The sequence below is a fragment of the Delphinapterus leucas genome, chromosome 3 (assembly GCF_059928025.1).
Source record: "Delphinapterus leucas isolate spDelLeu-1000000601 "Yukka" chromosome 3, BTC_Dleu_Yukka2, whole genome shotgun sequence".
Lineage (NCBI taxonomy): Eukaryota > Metazoa > Chordata > Mammalia > Artiodactyla > Monodontidae > Delphinapterus > Delphinapterus leucas.
In genome coordinates, this window is record NC_143131.1 from 113,061,150 (window position 1) to 113,080,303 (window position 19,154).

The 19,154-nt window shown below is 42.3% G+C and overlaps 1 protein-coding gene across 1 annotated transcript in view; it reads right to left on the bottom strand.

Annotated features, from left to right (window-relative positions):
* Window positions 1-2,677: 2,677 nt before the first annotated feature.
* The window catches only part of CDKL3 (cyclin dependent kinase like 3), a 95,264-nt gene continuing 78,787 nt past the window's right edge, over window positions 2,678-19,154 (bottom strand). The window contains exon 12 of the mRNA XM_089908452.1: window positions 2,678-7,784. The gene's annotated coding sequence lies outside the window, so the exon portion shown is untranslated. The remainder of the gene's footprint in view (window positions 7,785-19,154) is intronic.

Here is a 19,154-nt window from a genome sequence, read left to right on the forward strand (position 1 = left end):
CTCCTACTCCGGTTCCTCCTGGGGAGAAACGCTCTCCTCCCCCAACCCCTGCCCACTCGGGCCTACTTTCTCAAGGGAAGGCCGCAAGGAGATAGATGCACCCGTCCTGCCCGCGACCCGGTCGTGTTAGAAGCGGCAGTGGTCCGCGCTTTAAATAAAGCTCGGATACCCTAGTATCGGACCTCTGTCTGGCTGTGAATCTCTTTGAGATTTGTGAACTGTTTTCACATTTCGTCGTCCTTCCCTTCACAGAAATATTTGGCTCCGTAGAGTGCCAACTATGTGCTAGATCCATGACTAGGAGACAGAAGGGTCATCCAAACAGACATGGTACCCTACCCTGGTGGAGCTTGTATTCTCCCAACAGTACTTCCTAGGATGGTCTGCGGATATGTAGGCAGAAGAGCGATTATGATGTCCACAGGACCTGAGAGATAGAAGCTTTACAAAAGACATTAAACCTTAAAGGGCAAGGCAAGAGGTGAACCTGGTCCCTGTCTTCTAGACTCCTTACCCGCAATAGCAGCCAACCCAACTACTCAGCAGTGTGCTGGAGGAGAGCTCTCACTCTGCAGCCTTGACCACATCATCCTGACCAACAGGCTGAAGAAGGCCCTAGAGGCCAGAATAAGCCAATGGTGGGACTGAAAATTCTCCTTCATCCAAGACAACCTGCTTGACGAGGCTGACTGGCGTGGTCTACCCGGGCTGGAAATTGCAATTCCACTTTCTCAATTTCTGACTATGTTTTGCAGTTAACGTCCCCAAACACAGAGGAATAGGAGTTAAGACTATGTGGAATGAATGAGGAAGAAAATCATCACTTGGTGCCCGTCATTATAAAGCTATGCCCAGGGCATAGGAGTTAAGACTATGTGGAATGAGTGAGGAAAAAAATCACTTGGTGCCCGTCATTATAAAGCTATGCCCAGGGCTTCCCTGGTGGCGCAGTGGTTGAGAGTCTGCCTGCCGATGCAGGGGACACGGGTTCGTGCCCCGGTCCGGGAGGATCCCACGTGCCGCGGAGCGGCTGGGCCCATGAACCATGGCCGCCGGCGGGCCTGCGCGTCTGGAGCCTGTGCTCCGCAACGGGAGAGGCCACGGCAGTGAGAGGCCCGCGTACCGCAAAAAAAACCAAAAACAAATAAAGCTATGCCCAGTGTGCTATCTTATTCACCATTGCCCTGTACCTGTGAGAAGTGGTCCTTTCTCATCAGGCAAGAAGCAGACAGGCACTCAGAAAAGAGAAGGGAGTTGCCCAAGGTAGTAGTGAGGATTTAAAACTTCATACTCGCAAGTGCAAGGTCTCAGCCATACTCACACAACTGACCTCAAAGGACTGAAATATGGAGTAGGCTCAGTATAATTTCCCTTTGCCTGAGTTCTCTTATCTAAAAAGGTGGGGGTGATGTTAGTTTGGCAGATTAAAAAGTATTGAGTACTCACTATACTCCTAGATTATAATGAGTGGGTTTTTCCAAAATGCTGTGAGATCCTAGCTGGTAGCATTAATGCAGGTATTATTTTCTCTTGATGCAGATGACTTGGCTCTCCACCACCACAAAAATGGAAGATATAATTATATATACTTAAAACATCCTGCCAAATAATTAGATGCCATGACTTAACTTCTTAAGGAATGAATTCTAGGAAGCTCTTATTAGCATTCAAGCCGTGAAGTAAAGCATATATGATTATAAACAGTACAGAACTAAATCAGAATATCGTTTCCTTTAGAAGAAATCTAGAATTTTTTTTTTACTCTGTAGAACCCAAAATAACCAACGGATCTGAAAATTCAGTTTGATTTATCTGGTCTTGGCTAATTAGACCTGACTGTCTCAATTCTAGAGCTGAGGAATACCTGGAACAAAAAGTTAAAAGTGGGACTTCCCTGGTGGCACGGGTGGTTGGGAGTTCGCCTGCCGATGCGGGGGACAGGCCTGTGCGCCGCAGCTGCTAAGCCTGTGCTCTGGGGCCCGGGGGCCACAACTGCTGAAGCTTGTGTGCCTGGAGCCTGTGCTCCACAGCAGGAGAGGCCACCGCAGTGAGAGGTCCACGCACCATGGCGGAGAGCGGCCTCTGCTCGCCGCAACTGGAGAGGGCCTGCGCGCAGCGGTGAACACCCAATGCAGCCAAAAAGATAGATAAATTAAAAAAAAAAAAAAAAAGTTAAAAGCAAGCCAAAAAGAATTGTTCTTTTTTGGGCTTCCCTGGTGGCGCAGTGGTTAAGAATCCACCTGCCAATGCAGGAGACACGGGTTTGAGCCCTGGTCCGGGAAGATCCCCATGCCGCGGAGCAACTAAGCCCGTGTGCCACAACTACTGAGCCTGCTCTCTAGAGCCCATGAGTCACAACTACTGAGCCTGCATGCCACAACTACTGAAGCCTGCGCCCCTAGAGCCTGTGCTCTGCAATAAGACAAGCCACTGCAATGAGAAGCCTGTGCACCGCAAGGAAAAGTAGCCCGGGCTCACCACAACTAGAGAAAGACTGCGTACAGCAACGAAGACCCAATGCAGCCAAAAATAAATAAATAAATAAATAAATAAATTTATTAAAAAAAAAAAAAAGAATTGTCCTTTTTTTTTCTTGGCAAAAACCAGAGAATGAATAAAGGAAATATGCTTCGAAAAAGAACCTTTGCTCAGGTGGCAAATTCAGTGTACAGTGAGTCTGAGGGTTGCCTGTGATGTTTAAACATAGGTATAAATAAAAATCATCTGATGATGGGGGCGGGGTATGAGGAAGATAATCTCGAGCAAATAGCTTTATAAAGGGCACTCTTAGCCAAGGTATAAAAATTGACATTAAACATGGAGAAGGAATGAGATGTATTTTATTTGTCAGCAATTCTCTTTGCCTTATGTTAGGTATATTTTGTTGTTTCTTCTAGTTCCCTGACTTCTAAACTTACTGAGACAGAAAGTAGGGCTGTGTAGGTAAGAAATGGCATCTGGAGTCAGATGGACCAGCTTTGAATTCCAGTTCTGCAACTGCCTAGATGTGTGAGGTTTGGCAAGTTACCTAACTTTTCTGAGTTTTCTCATCTATAAAGTGAGGATCATTATAATAGCCAATAAAAGGGCTCTTCTGAGAATTAAATGAAATTATAAATGTAACACACCAAAGAGTATATCATAAATGTCCAGTAAGTATTATTATTATTATTATTTCTAAGTGGTCTCTGATTCTAAATATGCTTTAATGCCAGTTGGAGCCCCTCAGTCTCTGCCATGAAATGCATAGTGGTCTTTGGAAACAAAACGTAACTATCAGAAACATTATATAGGGAATTCCCTGGCTGTCCAATGGTTAGGACTCTGCGCTTCCACGGCAGGGGGTCCAGGTTCGATCCCTGGTTGGGGAACTAAGATTTCCACCCCCAGCAAAAAAAACATCATATAGACATAAAGCCATTGGATCAAGCGGGGAAGGGGGAGGATATTCAAGGAAAGAGAGTAGAGATGGAACAAAAAGAACACCCTCTCTCTTCCTTTGCCATCAAGCAAACATTCAGAAGGTTTGCTGTACAGAAAGTCACTTAGCAATAAATCCAAAAATTAATTCAGTTGGTCAGTCTTACGCTGTCTCCTCTCTGAAAAAGGTGCCATATCTGATAACACACTCTTCGCGGCAAGGCCGTATATGCCCCAGAAACCCAAAAACAGACCTGAGCAGTCAACATCTTAGTGGCTCTGCCCATGAGAAGCCTGCCGTGCTCTGATCAACTGGGCCTGCCCAACTCCCAGAAGATTTTTGCACTCACGATACGCAATGATGCTTGCAACTCATTGGTATCTATCCCTGTTCCTTTCCTTTGTGGTTTTCAGAAAAAATAAACGTATACTTCCCTTTCACCTGAAATTAGAATTTTATAGATGTGATCAAAATTTTGTGACCAGGAGCTTTGCCACAGATATAAATCAGCCCTTTCCTTTAGCTCGGCAGTTTGGCTAAAGAAAATATGACCATGTCCCCTAGTAATGTCCATGACATTGTCAGTTACAGAGGGCATATTCTTTTCTGTTAAAGGAAAAAAAAGTCTGAAATGGAAAGCAAAGTTCATCACTCGGGAAGGGTGGGTAAACCTTAAGAATACTGTCACCAACTTTGCAGCTGTTAAAAATCTTATCATAGAAATATGTTTATGACATAGAACATTATTTGCAATATATATATATTATATAACATATATATATATATGTGTGTGTGTGTGTGTGTGTGTGTGTGTTTTGTTTTTTTTGCGGTATGCGGCCCTCTCACCGCTGTGGCCTCTCCCGTTGCGGAGCACAGGCTCCGGACACGTAGGGTCAGCGGCCATGGCTCACAGGCCCAGCCGCTCCACGGCATGTGGGATCTTCCCGGACCGGGGCACGATCCCGTGTCCCTTGCATCGGCAGGCGGACTCTCAACCACTGCGCCACCAGGGAAGCCCTATTTGCAATATATTTTAAGTGAAAAAAATACCTTTATAAAACAGCATGTATGAAGTAGTACTAAAAACTGAGAGCAGGTATTTATAGAAATTAGGTACTGGAATCACTCAGTTATGTACCACAGTTAAAGAGATAAGGTCAAAAGTTCCCAAACTTTAACCACAGTTTTAATTCGATTTAAATGCTGGCATCATCTAAGAGTGGTTTTACAACTTCAGAAAGTTGGCTCTTTTACCCCATCCAAACTCTACTGGGTCAGATTATTCCAATTTAGATATGACTTTAACATAATAAACTTGTACCATGTGGCAGCAAGCTCATGCATACATCACCTAACTGTACACTCTCCAAATGAGGCCTCTTAGTGAATATAAATATTCCATTAATCCCAGTGTAATTCAAACTATGAATGTACAGTGGTTAGGCTGGAGATACTCCTAGTTTATGGGGCAGATGACACAGGAAAGTTGGGAGCCAGTAGTAGTGGCTGGGGTATGGAGCGGTGATGGGGAGCACAGAAAGAAACTTTACCTTCAGTTTTAAAGATATTATGTATATCGAGATATAAATTTATTGCAGCAGAATCTTATTATAACATGGGGTTTAAAAAAATCATTTGCACTGGGGTTGGCAAAGTTGTGTAAAGGGACAGAGAGTAAATATTTTAGATTTGCCATATGATCTCTGTTGTATCTACTCAGCTCAGTCATTGTAGCCAAAAAGCAGCCACAGTAAAATGTAAATAAAGGAGTACAACTGTGTTTCAATAAAACATTATTTATAGACAAGGAAAAAAAATCATTTGCATTGTAAGGGGAGTCCTACGTTCCAACAATGAAAACACCTGGACAAACAAAACACCTGGAATTTTCTGTTCTTCTTGTCTTCCTGGGCTTGTGCTAGGCTCAACGCAGTGCCACCAATGGGAAGTTCTCTGTGGAACTATATAGGAAGTTTTAAACATGTATGAGCTAACATCTATATTAAGTAGTTGGGCAAAAATTCCTTCGGTGATCTTGTATTAACTGAAATTTTGAATGTTATCATTTATGAGATAAAGTAATTGTAAAAATTACCACAGGCCTTAAAAAACAGCATGTATGATGCCGCGGAGCGGCTGGGCCCGTGAGCTATGGCCGCTGAGCCTGCGCGTGCAGAGCCTGTGCTCTGCAACGGGAGAGGCCACAACAGTGAGAGGCCCGCATACTGCAAAAAAAAAAAAAAAAAACAGCATGTATGATATAACCCTAATTTTATTAAATATATATTGTAAAATATATGTTTATAAGAGACTTTAGAAAGATACAGTGAGGTGTTGACAGCAGTTGCTTCTGGTGAGTGGGATTGTTTTTTATTTTCTTTTTACTTCTGTAACAAAACATATTGCTTTTATAATTGACTGCTTTTATTATTGGGAAAAAAAAAAATCTTCAGAATACCTAAGTAAATATGACACGGCATATTTTAGGGGAGTCACAGGCCCAAAGAACATGTAGCCAACAGTTCTAGTAAATATTCCACTATGCCCTGGAATATTACTCAAGGGCCCTCACTTTCTTGAGAAAAGAAGTCTCACCTCTCCTGTGGTCTTCTCAAACGGTCTCCTCACAAAGCATTTCAATATGGCCTTTTCTCCTGCCTTACCTCTCACTAAAAGCTCTTCCACTCAGCTCAGTGGGCCCCTAAATCTCCCAGACCAAAGCCACCCTCATCCGTTCCATTCCTACTTTCACCTCTTTGCTCAGCCTGTCCCTGCTTCCCAGATAGCCCCTTGTATCTACATGAACCCTACTTGTCATTCAAGCCCCACACCCTCTGAACAGTCTTCCCTGATGACTCTAGTTCTCTCCTGATTGGGAGCGCCTAGCCCCAGAATCTAGTGGAACCTCAGAGAGACCTGGCACTTGTCAGAGCAGAGAGCTATGAATGGAGGACTTATTGGTGAACCCATGGGAGGTGTTCCTGATGTCCCCTCTTTTTCTTCTCTTTTTTTCTCTCCTACTCCTCCATTTCTACCCTATTGGGATAACCCATAGGCACAGTTTGGCTCCCCTTATGGCACTCAGAATCAAAAAGGCTGCTGGTCCCTAAGCCACACCTTTCCAAGCCACCTTCTTTGGGAATGAGATACTTCCCATCCATAGGCTGAGTACAGGCAGCCTAAAAAGCAATGAGAAGAAAAAAAAGACCAAATAATTCTGCAAACGAATTACCCAGCTTGCCCCCATGTCAGGGAATATCAGTTGCCCTGATTGGTTTGTCTTGCCTTTAAGTCAAGAAAATAGCACAATGTGGACAGCACTCTCTTCCTCTCAGGAGCCAGCTGTAGTGTAAGGAAAAGAAAGCTGGGCTCATTTCCTCTTCTGCCACCAACAATCTGTATGACTTTGAGCACATCATTTCCCATCAGTTTCCCCTCCAACGATGTAGAGATTAGACTATATTGGGGAGCTCTCAAATTAGGAACCATGGGTGAATTCAAGGGGATATATCAATTCCTAAAGGATAATGTACAGGATTTTTCTTTTTTAATTGAAAATTTTATTGAGATAATTTTAGATTCATATGCAGTTGTAAGAAATAACAGAGATCCCAATTTCCCAGTGGTAACATCTTGCACTATAGCAGTACACAACTGGGATACTGATATTGGTAAAATCCACCTATTTTATTCAGATTTCCCCAGTTTTACACGCACTCATTTGTGTATTTGTTGGTGTGTGTGCGTGTGTGTATTTACTGCTATACAATTGGGAATTTTCTTTTGCATGTGTTTTCTGGGGAAAGGTTCTTAGCCTTCATCAGATTCTCTCCAGTATCAGAGATGCAAAAAGGGGATTGGATCCCAGCTCTGAGAATTCTAGAAGACCACACCACAAACCTCTACAGCTCTCTGTTCCAACAGCAATATTTAATTAGCACTTACCAGGGACTTCCCTGGCGGTCCAGTGGTTAAGACTCTGAGCTCCCAATGCAAGGGGCACGGGTTCGATCCCTGGTGGGGAACTAAGATCCCGCATGCTGCAATGGTGCGGCCTAAAAAAAAAAAAAAATTCCAAAAAAAATTGCTAATTAGCACTTACCACATGGCATGCACAGGGATGCTTGGTGGGGAGAGTTGATGGAAAGAGATACAGGGAAAGCAGGGAAAACCTAGAGGTATATAACACAGTCCACTGAGCTATGCTACAGCAGGGGAAGACAGACAGTCCGACAGGTAAACAAGTCATTTATTAAACATTTATAGAAGAGGGATGGCCTTGTTGCTTCAGGCAGCTTGGGAAGTATTTCCACAGAAGCTGATGCTTGAGCTACATCTTGAAAGATAGTCCAGAATTCTTCAGCTGAGAAGAGAAGAACTAACTGTTAAAATTCATTCCTCTTAAATCATATCTGTTCTAGCTGTTTTGAAGAAAACATGCCTACATTTGTTTATTCTACAATGTTAAGGTGTCAAATTCTTCAACTCCCGTGTGTTGGTGTTGAGACCAAGGGATTTTTTCCCCCTGAGTCTACTTTCCACTGTCTTGTCCAAATTGGATACCATATCCTGCTGACTGAGCTTGAGAAAGGCATTTTATCTCTGACGCCTTGATCACATCAGAGCTTATATTTAAAGCATGAGTGATGAGAAGAGACCGCAGCCAAGTCCCTGGCTCTGTCCCATGCCTAGAGCACCCTCTTCTCTCTACCGAAGGCTCCGGATACCAATCCTAGTGCAATGGCTGGTGGGAGTTAGAGCTGGCCAGAACCATGAGTAAAAACATCTCTGCCCTCCAGTCAATTCTTCAATAAATGGGATCTCCTTTTCCACAAGGGCTCATCAGAAATCCTCAGGGCTGGGTGCCCTGGTTCCCCCATGTCTGCCCTCCCCACGTTCAATGTTTGGCTCCCTTGTATGGGCTCTGGCTCAGGCATCCCTTGGGGTCTCTTTCTCTGTGTGGATTTCAGGTCCACATCAGGCTGTTTAGTTCCCAGTGCTGTTTTCAGAAGATCATTCTCTCTGGTGGAGCCATCCCTGAGCCAGGGAGACCAAGACCCTTCCATCAGGCCCACTCTTTGAAGAGCCCCCTAGAAGCCTGATTCAAGGCACCATTTCTTAGGACTTCTGTGTCCTCATGCAAGTTATTTAAGCCCCTAAACTTCAGTATCTTCATCTGTAAGATAGGGATCATAATAGTACCATCCTCACTGGGTTATTTTAAGCGTGAAATAAATTAACCCAAGTAAAGCTCTTAGCACATGACAAATACTGTATCTACATTAGCTACTACTATTAACATCTAATTTTATAATAAAATTATTTCTGATTGTAAAAGAATTAATGATCACTGTAGAAAATTTGTGAACTACTGAAGAGTTTAAGGAAAAAATAATCATAACATCTAGGCAAGAGTGATATAATCATTCTGATGTATAGTCTTCCCAGTTATTCTGTGTGTGTGTATATATATACTTACAGGAAATAAAAAAACTGGGTTCATATTGTGTACGTCTGTTCTGTAACCCATTTTATTCAACTGATATAGTATTTTCCATACATTGGTACTTAAATACTCTTACAATATTTTAAAAAGACTACCTTTTTTTCAAGCGTATCGATGTAACCCAACTTAGGTAACTAATCCCTTAGTTTGGTAGTTAGATTGTTTCCTATTTTTATATTTGTAAATACTGTGATAAATGTCCTTGTTCATAAATTTTTGTGTGCATCTCTGTTTATTCCTTAAGATAAAGGTTTAGAAATAGAATAACTGTGCCAAGTATCAATAACTTCAGTGACATTTCTGGGACTGTTTTTATTTTATTTTGTTTTGTTTTAATGTCAGGTTCTCAGAATTGAATTAACCACAATCTTTGGTTCATGACATTATCATAATTGTTACTGGATGGCCTGATTTTGTTAATTTAGGTGGTAAATTCATTTCAATAATGTAATCAGTCCCTGTGAATCCACAACCTCAAACAAAAGCTAGGACTTCAACAATAACCAATATTTAACCCATAAGGGCTTCCCCCTCATTTCCCTGCACTCCCCAACCAAGGGAACCTGCATCAGATGTTCATTTCTGTGCTTTTCCTTTTATATGGTTTTACTGTATTTGTATATATTCCTAAAGAGTAATTTTTTAAAATTGTTCTTAGCTTTATAAAAAGGATATCATGTTGCATGTAATCTTTCAGGATTTTTTTTTCACTTAATATTACTTTGCTAAAAATTCATCCATATCATTACATTTTACTGTAGTTCATTTTGACTGGTGTAAAATATCCCAGTGCGTAAATACACCACAGTTTACCATCCACTCTTCCACTCATGGGCAACTGCATTGTTTCTAGGATTTAGCTCTTGTTCACATTGCTGCTATGAACATTACTGTAAATGTCCCCTGTTGTACTTGCACAGGAGTTTGTCTATGGAGCCGGTTTATACTTCCACCAGCTGTAGGTGGGAGAGCCTCTGGGTCTATATTCTCTGCTACACCATGAATCCATCTTGTCAGGTTGCTTTCCAGACGGGTGGATCAATCTACCTCCTTCCAGCAATGTATGAGAATGCCAATTTCCCCAAACTCTTTCCAACCCTAGAGATCATTTAAAATGTTTGACCATTTGACAAGAAAAAATATCTCCCTGCTGTTTAACTCTGTGGCAAGGTACTGACCCCACTAAAAGCTGAGAGAGAAGGGGTTTGGCTCAGAGAACTGTTTCCAGTCTGATAACTTCAGTGACATTTCTGGGACTGAATCCCCAGTGGCTCAGCTGCTTTCCCATGTCCTAAAAGAGGTGACACAGTTGCAAAGAGTGAGGGGGGCCAGGATGGGAAACAAGCCCAACTCACCACAGTGTATGCTTGTCTCCTGGTCCCGGCCTCTGCCAGTGTCAGATCACTCTTTCTCCTTGATGAAGCAGGCATTCTCTCTCCCCACCCCCACCCAAGAAAAGCCAGTATAATGCTGCCCTTTGTTATTTGAATTGATAAATTTAAACCTCTTTCCCTGCTTTGCAGTAAAAGAACTTTCTATTTTGGGCTTAGTGACATAGCCAAAACCAAGCAGAGAGCAGCAGGCTGCAGCATGAGTTAACAGTCTTTCTTCAAGAAGAGAACCCACATGCAAACAGAAGGACCTTCCAAGATATGTCATCTGTATAGCAACATGCAGCCTTGTTGCCTGCTTTTCTGCTGACATATATTTCAAGGTTCAAAATTGAACACTACTAACTTTTGGAGTAAGCTGATGGATTAAGCCTGAACAATCAGGTTTCTTAATTCAAATCAATTTGATAGGCTCTCCTCTGTGTACCTAGTGCTGCACTGGGTATCGTCAGGGAAGAGAATTCTGTCTTTAAGGGGAATTCTAGCCACCAAAAATTACACTAATTTGAGGAGAGCCTAAACATTTACCTAAGAATATGCTTTCCTCTGCTAGTCCGTTTCTCTGCCTGAAACCTCCACATTAGTGTAGGGTCCTGGGTCTCAAGAAGCCCCCAGAAGTACACAGAGATCATGTTTATAAGAGGAGCAATCTATTTAAACCATTGGCACCTGTTAGCACAAAACCACAGCCTGGAAGAATAGGACAGAGGACCTACCATCCTCTCTTTTGTCAAACTTTTTCTTATGGGAGTTTTCAAATATGTACAAAACTAGAGATAATAATGTAATAAACCCCCATGTACCTACCACCTGGCTTCAACAATTATCAACATATGGCGATCTCGTTTCATCTGTACCTCCCATCTCTATTTTAAAACCAATTTAAAGCAAATCACGGATATTTTCATATTTAAATACTTCTGTATTTATCTGTAAGAAATAAGACTTTTTTTCAATAACCACTGTATCACATTTTAAAAATTATCAATAATTCCTTCTTTTATTAAAAAATCAATAATTCCTTCATACATCTAGTATCCAGTCAAAAGTCAAACTGCCCTGATTTTCCCAAGTATCTTTCTGTAATACTTTATTCTAATCAGGAGCCAAGCAATGTCATTTGTCTTTGTTGATATGTCTCTTCTGTCTCTTTTAGTTGATAATTTTTAAATATTTAATTTATAACAGTTTCCCTTCCTCTTTTACTGCTCTGCATTTTGGTGTTGTTGAAAATAATGGATGTTTTAGTTACTAATGCTGTGTAACAAACCACCCCAGACTTAGTGGCATAGAACACCACCAATTTATTGTGCTCATGGATTCCATGTGTCAGGAATTCAGAAAGGGCACGGTGGGGATGGCTTCTCTCTGCTCTTAGCTGTCTGGGGCCTCAGCTGGAAGGATTCAAAGTCTGATGATGACTTCACAGCTGGGAGCTAGAAGCATCGAAGGATTGTTTTCTCACATGTCTGGTGTCAGAGCCTGGAGCACTCAAAAACTAGGACTGCTGACCAGGGCACCCACACGCAGCCTCTCCATATGGCATGGCTTCCTCAGAGCCTGGCTTTCCTCAGCATAGTCAGACTTCTTACATGGCAGCTGAGGGCTCCAAGTGCAAGTAAGCGTTCCAGCCAACAAGGTGGATGCTGTATCACTCTTTATGACCTAACCTCAGAAATCACAGTGTCAACTTTTGCTGCGTCCCGTTGGTTGAGAGTAAGTCAACAAGCTCACCCAGACTCAAGGAAAGTGGAATTAGTCTCCACCTTTATAGAGGCAGGAGCAAAGTTCCACAAGAGCATGTGGGATGGGAGATACTGTTGCTCCACCTGGCAATTAGGATGGTCAGTAAGGCCTGCCTTTCCTAGACCAACAAGCAAAGATGTTACAAACAGTGGAAACCTAGTGGAAGAGAGAAGAGGGGAGTTTATTTGTTTGCAGGGCTACTTCCTACCGTTGTGTGGATTGTGCCCTGAACAGCAGAGGGGGTGAGTGGGGCTGCAACGCAGCTCCACTTGCCACACCTGTACCTGACTATGGGGTTGTGTCTTCAGGAAGAAGAGGCACATTTCTAATACACATAAGACTCCATATGGGGAAGAGGTGTCCCTGAATGGATGGTAAAAGATCACTCAACCTGGGAATTCCCTGGCAGTCCAGTGGTTAGGACTCTGCACTTTCACTGCAGAGGGCGCAGGTTTGAAAGATCACTCAATCTAACTTATGCTTATTGGGTACCTATTGATTGAACACATGCTAACTTGGAGAATATTAGGTCTTCTTTTGGTTTAAGTTGCACACACACTTGGCCAAGAAATATCTCAAAAATAAAAATTATATATTTTAAATGGTGAAAGTTTTTAGCACTAGGTACTTTATGACTGCATTGGTCTAGAATGATCTAGACCTATCTTTGAAGAAGCCAAGACACTGTATTCCAATGACTGAGGGCCCAGTCTGACCCATCAGCTGCCAGCCTTCGCTGGATGCAAAAAGTAGATGCAGGATTTATAAGGAACCAGGCCAAAAAGAACTGAGGATTTTCTTTTCTTCTTTGCAGCCCCTATTCTTCATTCATATAGTTTTTATAGTTTGTTTAATCCCCAGGGAAGTAGATGCTTTCATTTCTGTTTATGGCTAACAGGAAAATAAAATAATATAGGTAAGACAAGGAATTTCCAAGGACTTGAAGGACCAGGACAGTATCAGACACCTCTGAGTTTGACAAAGGCAGGTGTGTTATAAGGCAGCTCACCCAAGTCCAGATATAAATCTTTGTAAATGAGATAATAAAAAAGCTGTGATCACGCTGATCAAGCCATGCTGGTGGTCCACAGAAAGCCTCAAACCACAAGGCTCAGGGCACTTAATTTAATTTTATTTATTTATTTTTTACTTATTAGGCCTCAGGTGCAGAGTGTTAAATTAATCACTTTTCAGTTCATGCTGCGCTTTTATGTATGTACGCATGTATTTCCTCTTATGCCCACTCCTCACTCCTGTCCTTTCCACAAGCAACCATTTTATTTGTTTGTTTGTTTATTTATTTATTTACTGCACTGTGCGGCATGCAGGATCCCAACCAGGGATCAAACCCGTGCCCCCTGCAGTAGAAGCATGAAGTCTTAGCCACTGGACCCCCAGGGAAATCCCTGGCAACTGTTTTAATCTTTAATTCCATTTTTTGGCTTGTATGTGTTCAAGGGAGTGTGTGTTGTTGTCTGGTTTGCATGCATTTTAATTTACATCCATAGCCTTGTGATATAGATCTCACTGTGTCTTACTTTTTCCACTGTGCACTTTGTTTTTAAGACCAATCCACAATGCCATGTGCACTCCAGTCCACCATTCCTGACGGCTGCAGAGGACTCCACCATGTACACACGGCATGTGGCCTCTCTGCTCCCCAGTAATGGGCACTCCCGGTGCCACCCAAAACAATGCTGCCATGAGCAGCCTCATGTGTGTCCAATTTTGGCCCCATGTGGCAATCTTTTTAGACAATTTCTCATCCATGTGGTGTCTTTTTATGCATCAGAAAAGGCACCTCTTCCTCCTGGAGGACAGAGCCCTTGCACAAGTCTTGGCAAGGTGGAGCTCAGGCTTGGTTTCAGCCCCTACTGGCCCCCTCAGTAGAAGCCTTGCTCAGGACACAATCCGCACAACTGTAGGAGGTGGCTCTGACAAAAATCATTTCCCCCATCCTCACTTCCACCAGGTTTCCACTCTTTTGAACAACACTCCTGATTGTTGCAGGAAGGGGAGGGTGTTAACAGACTGCAGAAATCTCATCATAGGATATGTGTATACTTAATGTGACCAAGTAGTGCCATATTGCTCGAGCACTGTATACTTGGGCTGTACACAGTTATCCTTCTCAAATGGTTCCAGCATGCTTCATCCTCTTCCATACCTCAAACCTGTGACACACTGCCACCTCAGTGCCCCGGAGCCTGCCTCTTGCCTCAGTGTCTCTTGGTTAGCTCGCCAACCTTACATTCTAGGAGTTACTAACTCATATCTTTGGCTTATTGATGTTCCCTTTAAAGGGGTCTGGGTCAGGGCTTCCCCGGTGGCACAGTGGTTAAGAATCCGCCTGCCAATGCAGGGGACATGGGTTCGAGCCCTGGTCTGGGAAGATCTCACATGCTGCGGAACAACTAAGCCCATGCGCCAAAATTACTGAGCCTGCGCCCTAGAGCCTGTGAGCCACAACTACTGATGCCCGCATGCTTAGAGCCTGTGCTCTGCAACAAGAGAAGCCACCACAATGAGAAGCCCACACGCCGCATGGAAGAGTAGCCCCCGCTCGCCACAACTAGAGAAAGCCCATGCACAGCAACGAAGACCCAACACAGCCAAAAATTAATTAATTAATTAATTAGGGAAAAAAAGCCAATCAAAAACTGGGCAGAAGACCTAAATAGACATTTTTCCAAGGAAGACACACAGATGGCCAATAGACACATGAAAAGACGCTCATCATCACTAATTATTAGAAAAATGCAAGTCAAAACTACAACAAGGTACCACCTCACATAGGTCAGAATGGCCATCATTAAAAAGTCTACAAATAACAATTGCTGAAGAGGGCATAGAGAAAAGGGAATCCTCCTACACTGTTGGTGGGAATGTAAATTGGTCCAGCCACTATGGAAAACTGTATGGAGGTTCCTCAAAAAACTAAAAATAGAGTTGCCATATGATCCAGCAATCCTACTCCTGGACATATATCCAGACAAAACTATAATTTGGAAAGATACATGCATCCCTATGTTCATAGCAGCACTATTCACAATAGCCAAGACATGGTAGCAACCTAAATGTCCATCGACAGATGAATAGATAAAGATGTGGTACATATAAACAATGGAATACTACTCAGCCACAAAAAAGAATGAAACAATGCCATTTGCAGCAACATCGATGGACCTAGAGAGTATCATACTAAATGAAGTCAGAAAGAGAAAGACAGATACTATACATATATGATATCACTTATATGTGGAATCTAAAATATGACATAAATGAACTTCCATGGAACAGAAACAGACTCACAGACATAGAGAACAGATTTGTGGTTGGTAAGGGGGAGAGGGGTAGGGGAGGAATGACTTGGGAGTTTGGAATTAGCAGATGCAAATTATTATATATAGGATGGATAAACAACAAGGTCCTACTGTGTAGCACAGGGAACTATATTCAATATCCTGTGATAAATCATAATGGAAAAGAATATGAAAATATATACATGTGTATAACTGAATCACTTTGCTATACAGCAGAAATTACACAACACTGTAAGTCAACTATACTTCAATAAAATAAATTTTTTTTAAAAAAGAAGTTATTGTGTCATCTCAGATGACTAATCAAGAAGAAATGGGCCGGGGACTTCCCTGGTAGCACAGTGGTTAAGAATCTGCCTGCCATTGCAGGGGACACGGGTTTGAGCCCTGGTCCGGGAGGATCCCACATACCACAGAGCAAATAAGCCCACGCGCCACAACTACTAAGCCTGTGCTCTAGAGCCTGAGAGCCACAACTACTGAAGCCCACGTGCCTAGAGCCCGTGCTCCATAACAAGAGAAGCCACCACAATGAGAAGCCCATACACCGCATCGAAGAGTAGCCCCCACTCACTGCAACTAGAGAAAGCCCGCACACAGCAACAAGGACCCAATGCAGCCAAAAAATAAATAAATAAATAAATAAATATTTTTTAAAAAGAAGAAGAAATGGGCTCAAATTAAGGCAAGGGAGATTTAATTTGGCTCCTGATAAAAGTATTTCACAAAAGAGGAAACACAGGCTGGACTAGGCCATGGGCAGGAAGATGGAAATGTCATCTCATTCCAGAGCCCTTCAAGGAACAGAAAGAGCAGGAGACCTTGCCTAGTCTAGACTCGAGGCAGGGGAAGGCCAAGGTGCCTTTCAGATCTGTTAACACTTCTGCAGAGTGGCTAGATACTCTAGCAAGCTGGATTTTTCATTCTTAACAACTGACCAAGAACCTATTCCTAGAGGATAAAGGAGGGCTGAGAGCCTGGCTAGGAGTCCAAGAGCTCAGACTACCTGCTCTGTCTGCTCTCTGGAACCCCTGGAGCATGGGCCTAGTCACTATTCATTTTCTTAACCACTTTTACAGGGCCAAGGGAAGGGGAATCTTAAAAGTTAATGTCCATTTAGTGGAAGAAACTTTCAAATAATCGAATCTTTCCTGTTGTATCACAGCCATATTTACCAATTATCCATGTAGAGCTGCTGTAAAAGGTTTCTCCTAAAGAAAACTTCCTGGAGGTATTGAACAATGTCATACACAGAAAAAATGAGATCACAGCAGTTCCTAATGAGTTCCTTGGAGAACACATATGAGCAGGTCCATCCTAAGAGGCAGCGGCTCCCCAGCCCTTCTCAGCTGGGGCCCAGCAAGTGTATGAAAAAGTTTCCCCCTGTTGCTTCAGCCAACAGCTAGGAAATCCTAGCTGCACATACCAGGCTCCTTAAGCAATGACGAATCTGCTTCACTTCCTACTTTACTTCCTAACCAAGAGTAGCAGTTTCAGTGTGGAAGCCAGAAAGGGCTGACGACATCACCACTTCCTCACAGCAGCTCACTCCGTTATCTTAGCACATTGCTTAAGAGGAAAGTCACCCTCTTCAAACTTCCTTTTGAAAGCCAGAACTAGAGATTATAGCTCTTAAATGGGGCACTCAATCTATCCCTTGAATCCTATCAGACTAAAATTTTCAAAACAAACCTCCAAGGTAGATCTCCAGGACCTAGGTGGAGGTGGGAAGTTGGCTGGTAGAACTGAGACCCGGCTTCTGGTATCAGCCGTGCTGTATATACCTGGCGCAAGACCCTGCATATTCAGGGTCTTTGGATAACCTTAAAAATAATGCTGTGGCCTTTCACAGCAGTAAAATTTTCTAGAACTCTATGCTAAAAGAGGAAAAGAGGCTGCAGTTGCTACAGAAGATTTCTGGAAGCAATTTCACCTACACAGCAGAGTTAAAGCTGTGTTGGAGACATACCAATAAGAAACAAGACCCAGGGTTGTAGGCACAGCCACCTGGGGACAGGTCCATTGTCCCTACCACTTAGGAATGAATTTTGGAACAACCACTGGGTGACTGGAGAACATTACTGCCATTCTCACCCCTGTTTCCCTCCTTTTCCCCTCCTCTCCCTTTCCCATTCTGAGACTAGATTATTTCTGTTTTACAGGAAGAAAAAGTATAATGTATTCCCCTTAGTTTCAAAGAGAATCACTGTTGGTGACTAAGTGAACTCAGCTGTTTCTGACACATAAACCAACATTTAGATAATCACCATCCTTTTGCAAGTCTTTTGAAAAATATTGGTTTACACTGTTTGATCTCCTATTTTATCCTTTTAAATTTTATCATTCTTGGAAAGTCATAGTACTCAGTGCTATGGAGTGAAGGGCTAATTACATGGAATGTCCTGACATGATGAGATTACTAATCTAATGCAAGAGACAAGGCAGAGGTGAAAAAACTCTAGGAATACAGATAAAAGGCAGGCAAATGCATAGGACATTAATCATAGCTCTACAGAGTTAGTGTAGCCTTGGAGGCAGGTGATGGACAGAATAGTGTATAATGCATTACAAAGAGAAATTACTGGACTTGCACATTTTTCTAGAACCAATTCATCAGCATTTCTCCTTTTTCACTACAATACTCAACCCAAAATCTAAACATTGCTAATTCTGCCCTCTACCTAAAGAGTGCTCATTTTAAAGTTATGTATAATTTAAAACATATAAAAAGTAGACCTTTTATAAAGCTAATAATTATTCACTAACATATAGTGAATAGTATGATCCCCCATGCACCCAGTATCCAGCTTCGACAATCATCAACTCATGGCCATTATTATTTTATCTACACCACCCCACTGACTTCCCCCATCCTGTGCCATTTTGAAGCAAATTCTAGGCATCGTACAGTTTCATCAATAAATATTCATTATGTATCTCTAAAAGACAAAAACTCATTTTAACATAATTGTTCCCACATTTGAAATTAATAATTCCATACTATACAGGTGATTATCTTTTAGGGAGCAAGTAAAAAATGTTGACCAGTGGAAAGAGGTGAAATATCCCCATAGCCATAGAGATGTGAAATAGTAATTGCCACAGGCTCTGTGGTTAAATAGGACATGCTTCTAGCTTTGCTGATAAGACCCAGAAAGTGGGTTATGAGGTCTCACAGTCAACCTAATTGTTGTTATTTGTTTACTCTGCACTTCTGGGTGGGGAATCATGGGATGAAATCCTCCTGAAAGGAAGATGAGAGAGCCTGCCTTCTCATGCGTGATTCCCTTTGGACAAGTGGAGACTGTGTAATTAGCCCATGTCACTGTGTCACACATTGCCTCAGAACTACACATACAGCTCAGGAATGTGAGCAAGCATCTTAAGCCACAGAATTACTTGTAGATCCAGAGCACAGCCCAGAAGCAACAGTCAGAGAGTTTTCCAATGCCTAATTCTACTGGTTTCTATTTCTTTGGAAATATTTCAGGAATTTATTGGAGATATAATAACATTTAGTGGCATTCATAAGGGTTAGAAGAGAAAGCAGAGTCCTGTAAAAAACGGGGGTTTGTTTTAAGAGATATATACATATTCCCTGTATTCCTTTGTAATGATTGATTCACAAATGTTCCTTTAAGAATGTTACATTAATACAGGTTGGTTTACACATTCACAGAAAGATAGACAAAATGAAAAGGCAGAGGACTTTGTACCAGATGAAGGAACAAGATAGAACCCCAGAAAAACAACTAAATGAAGTGGAG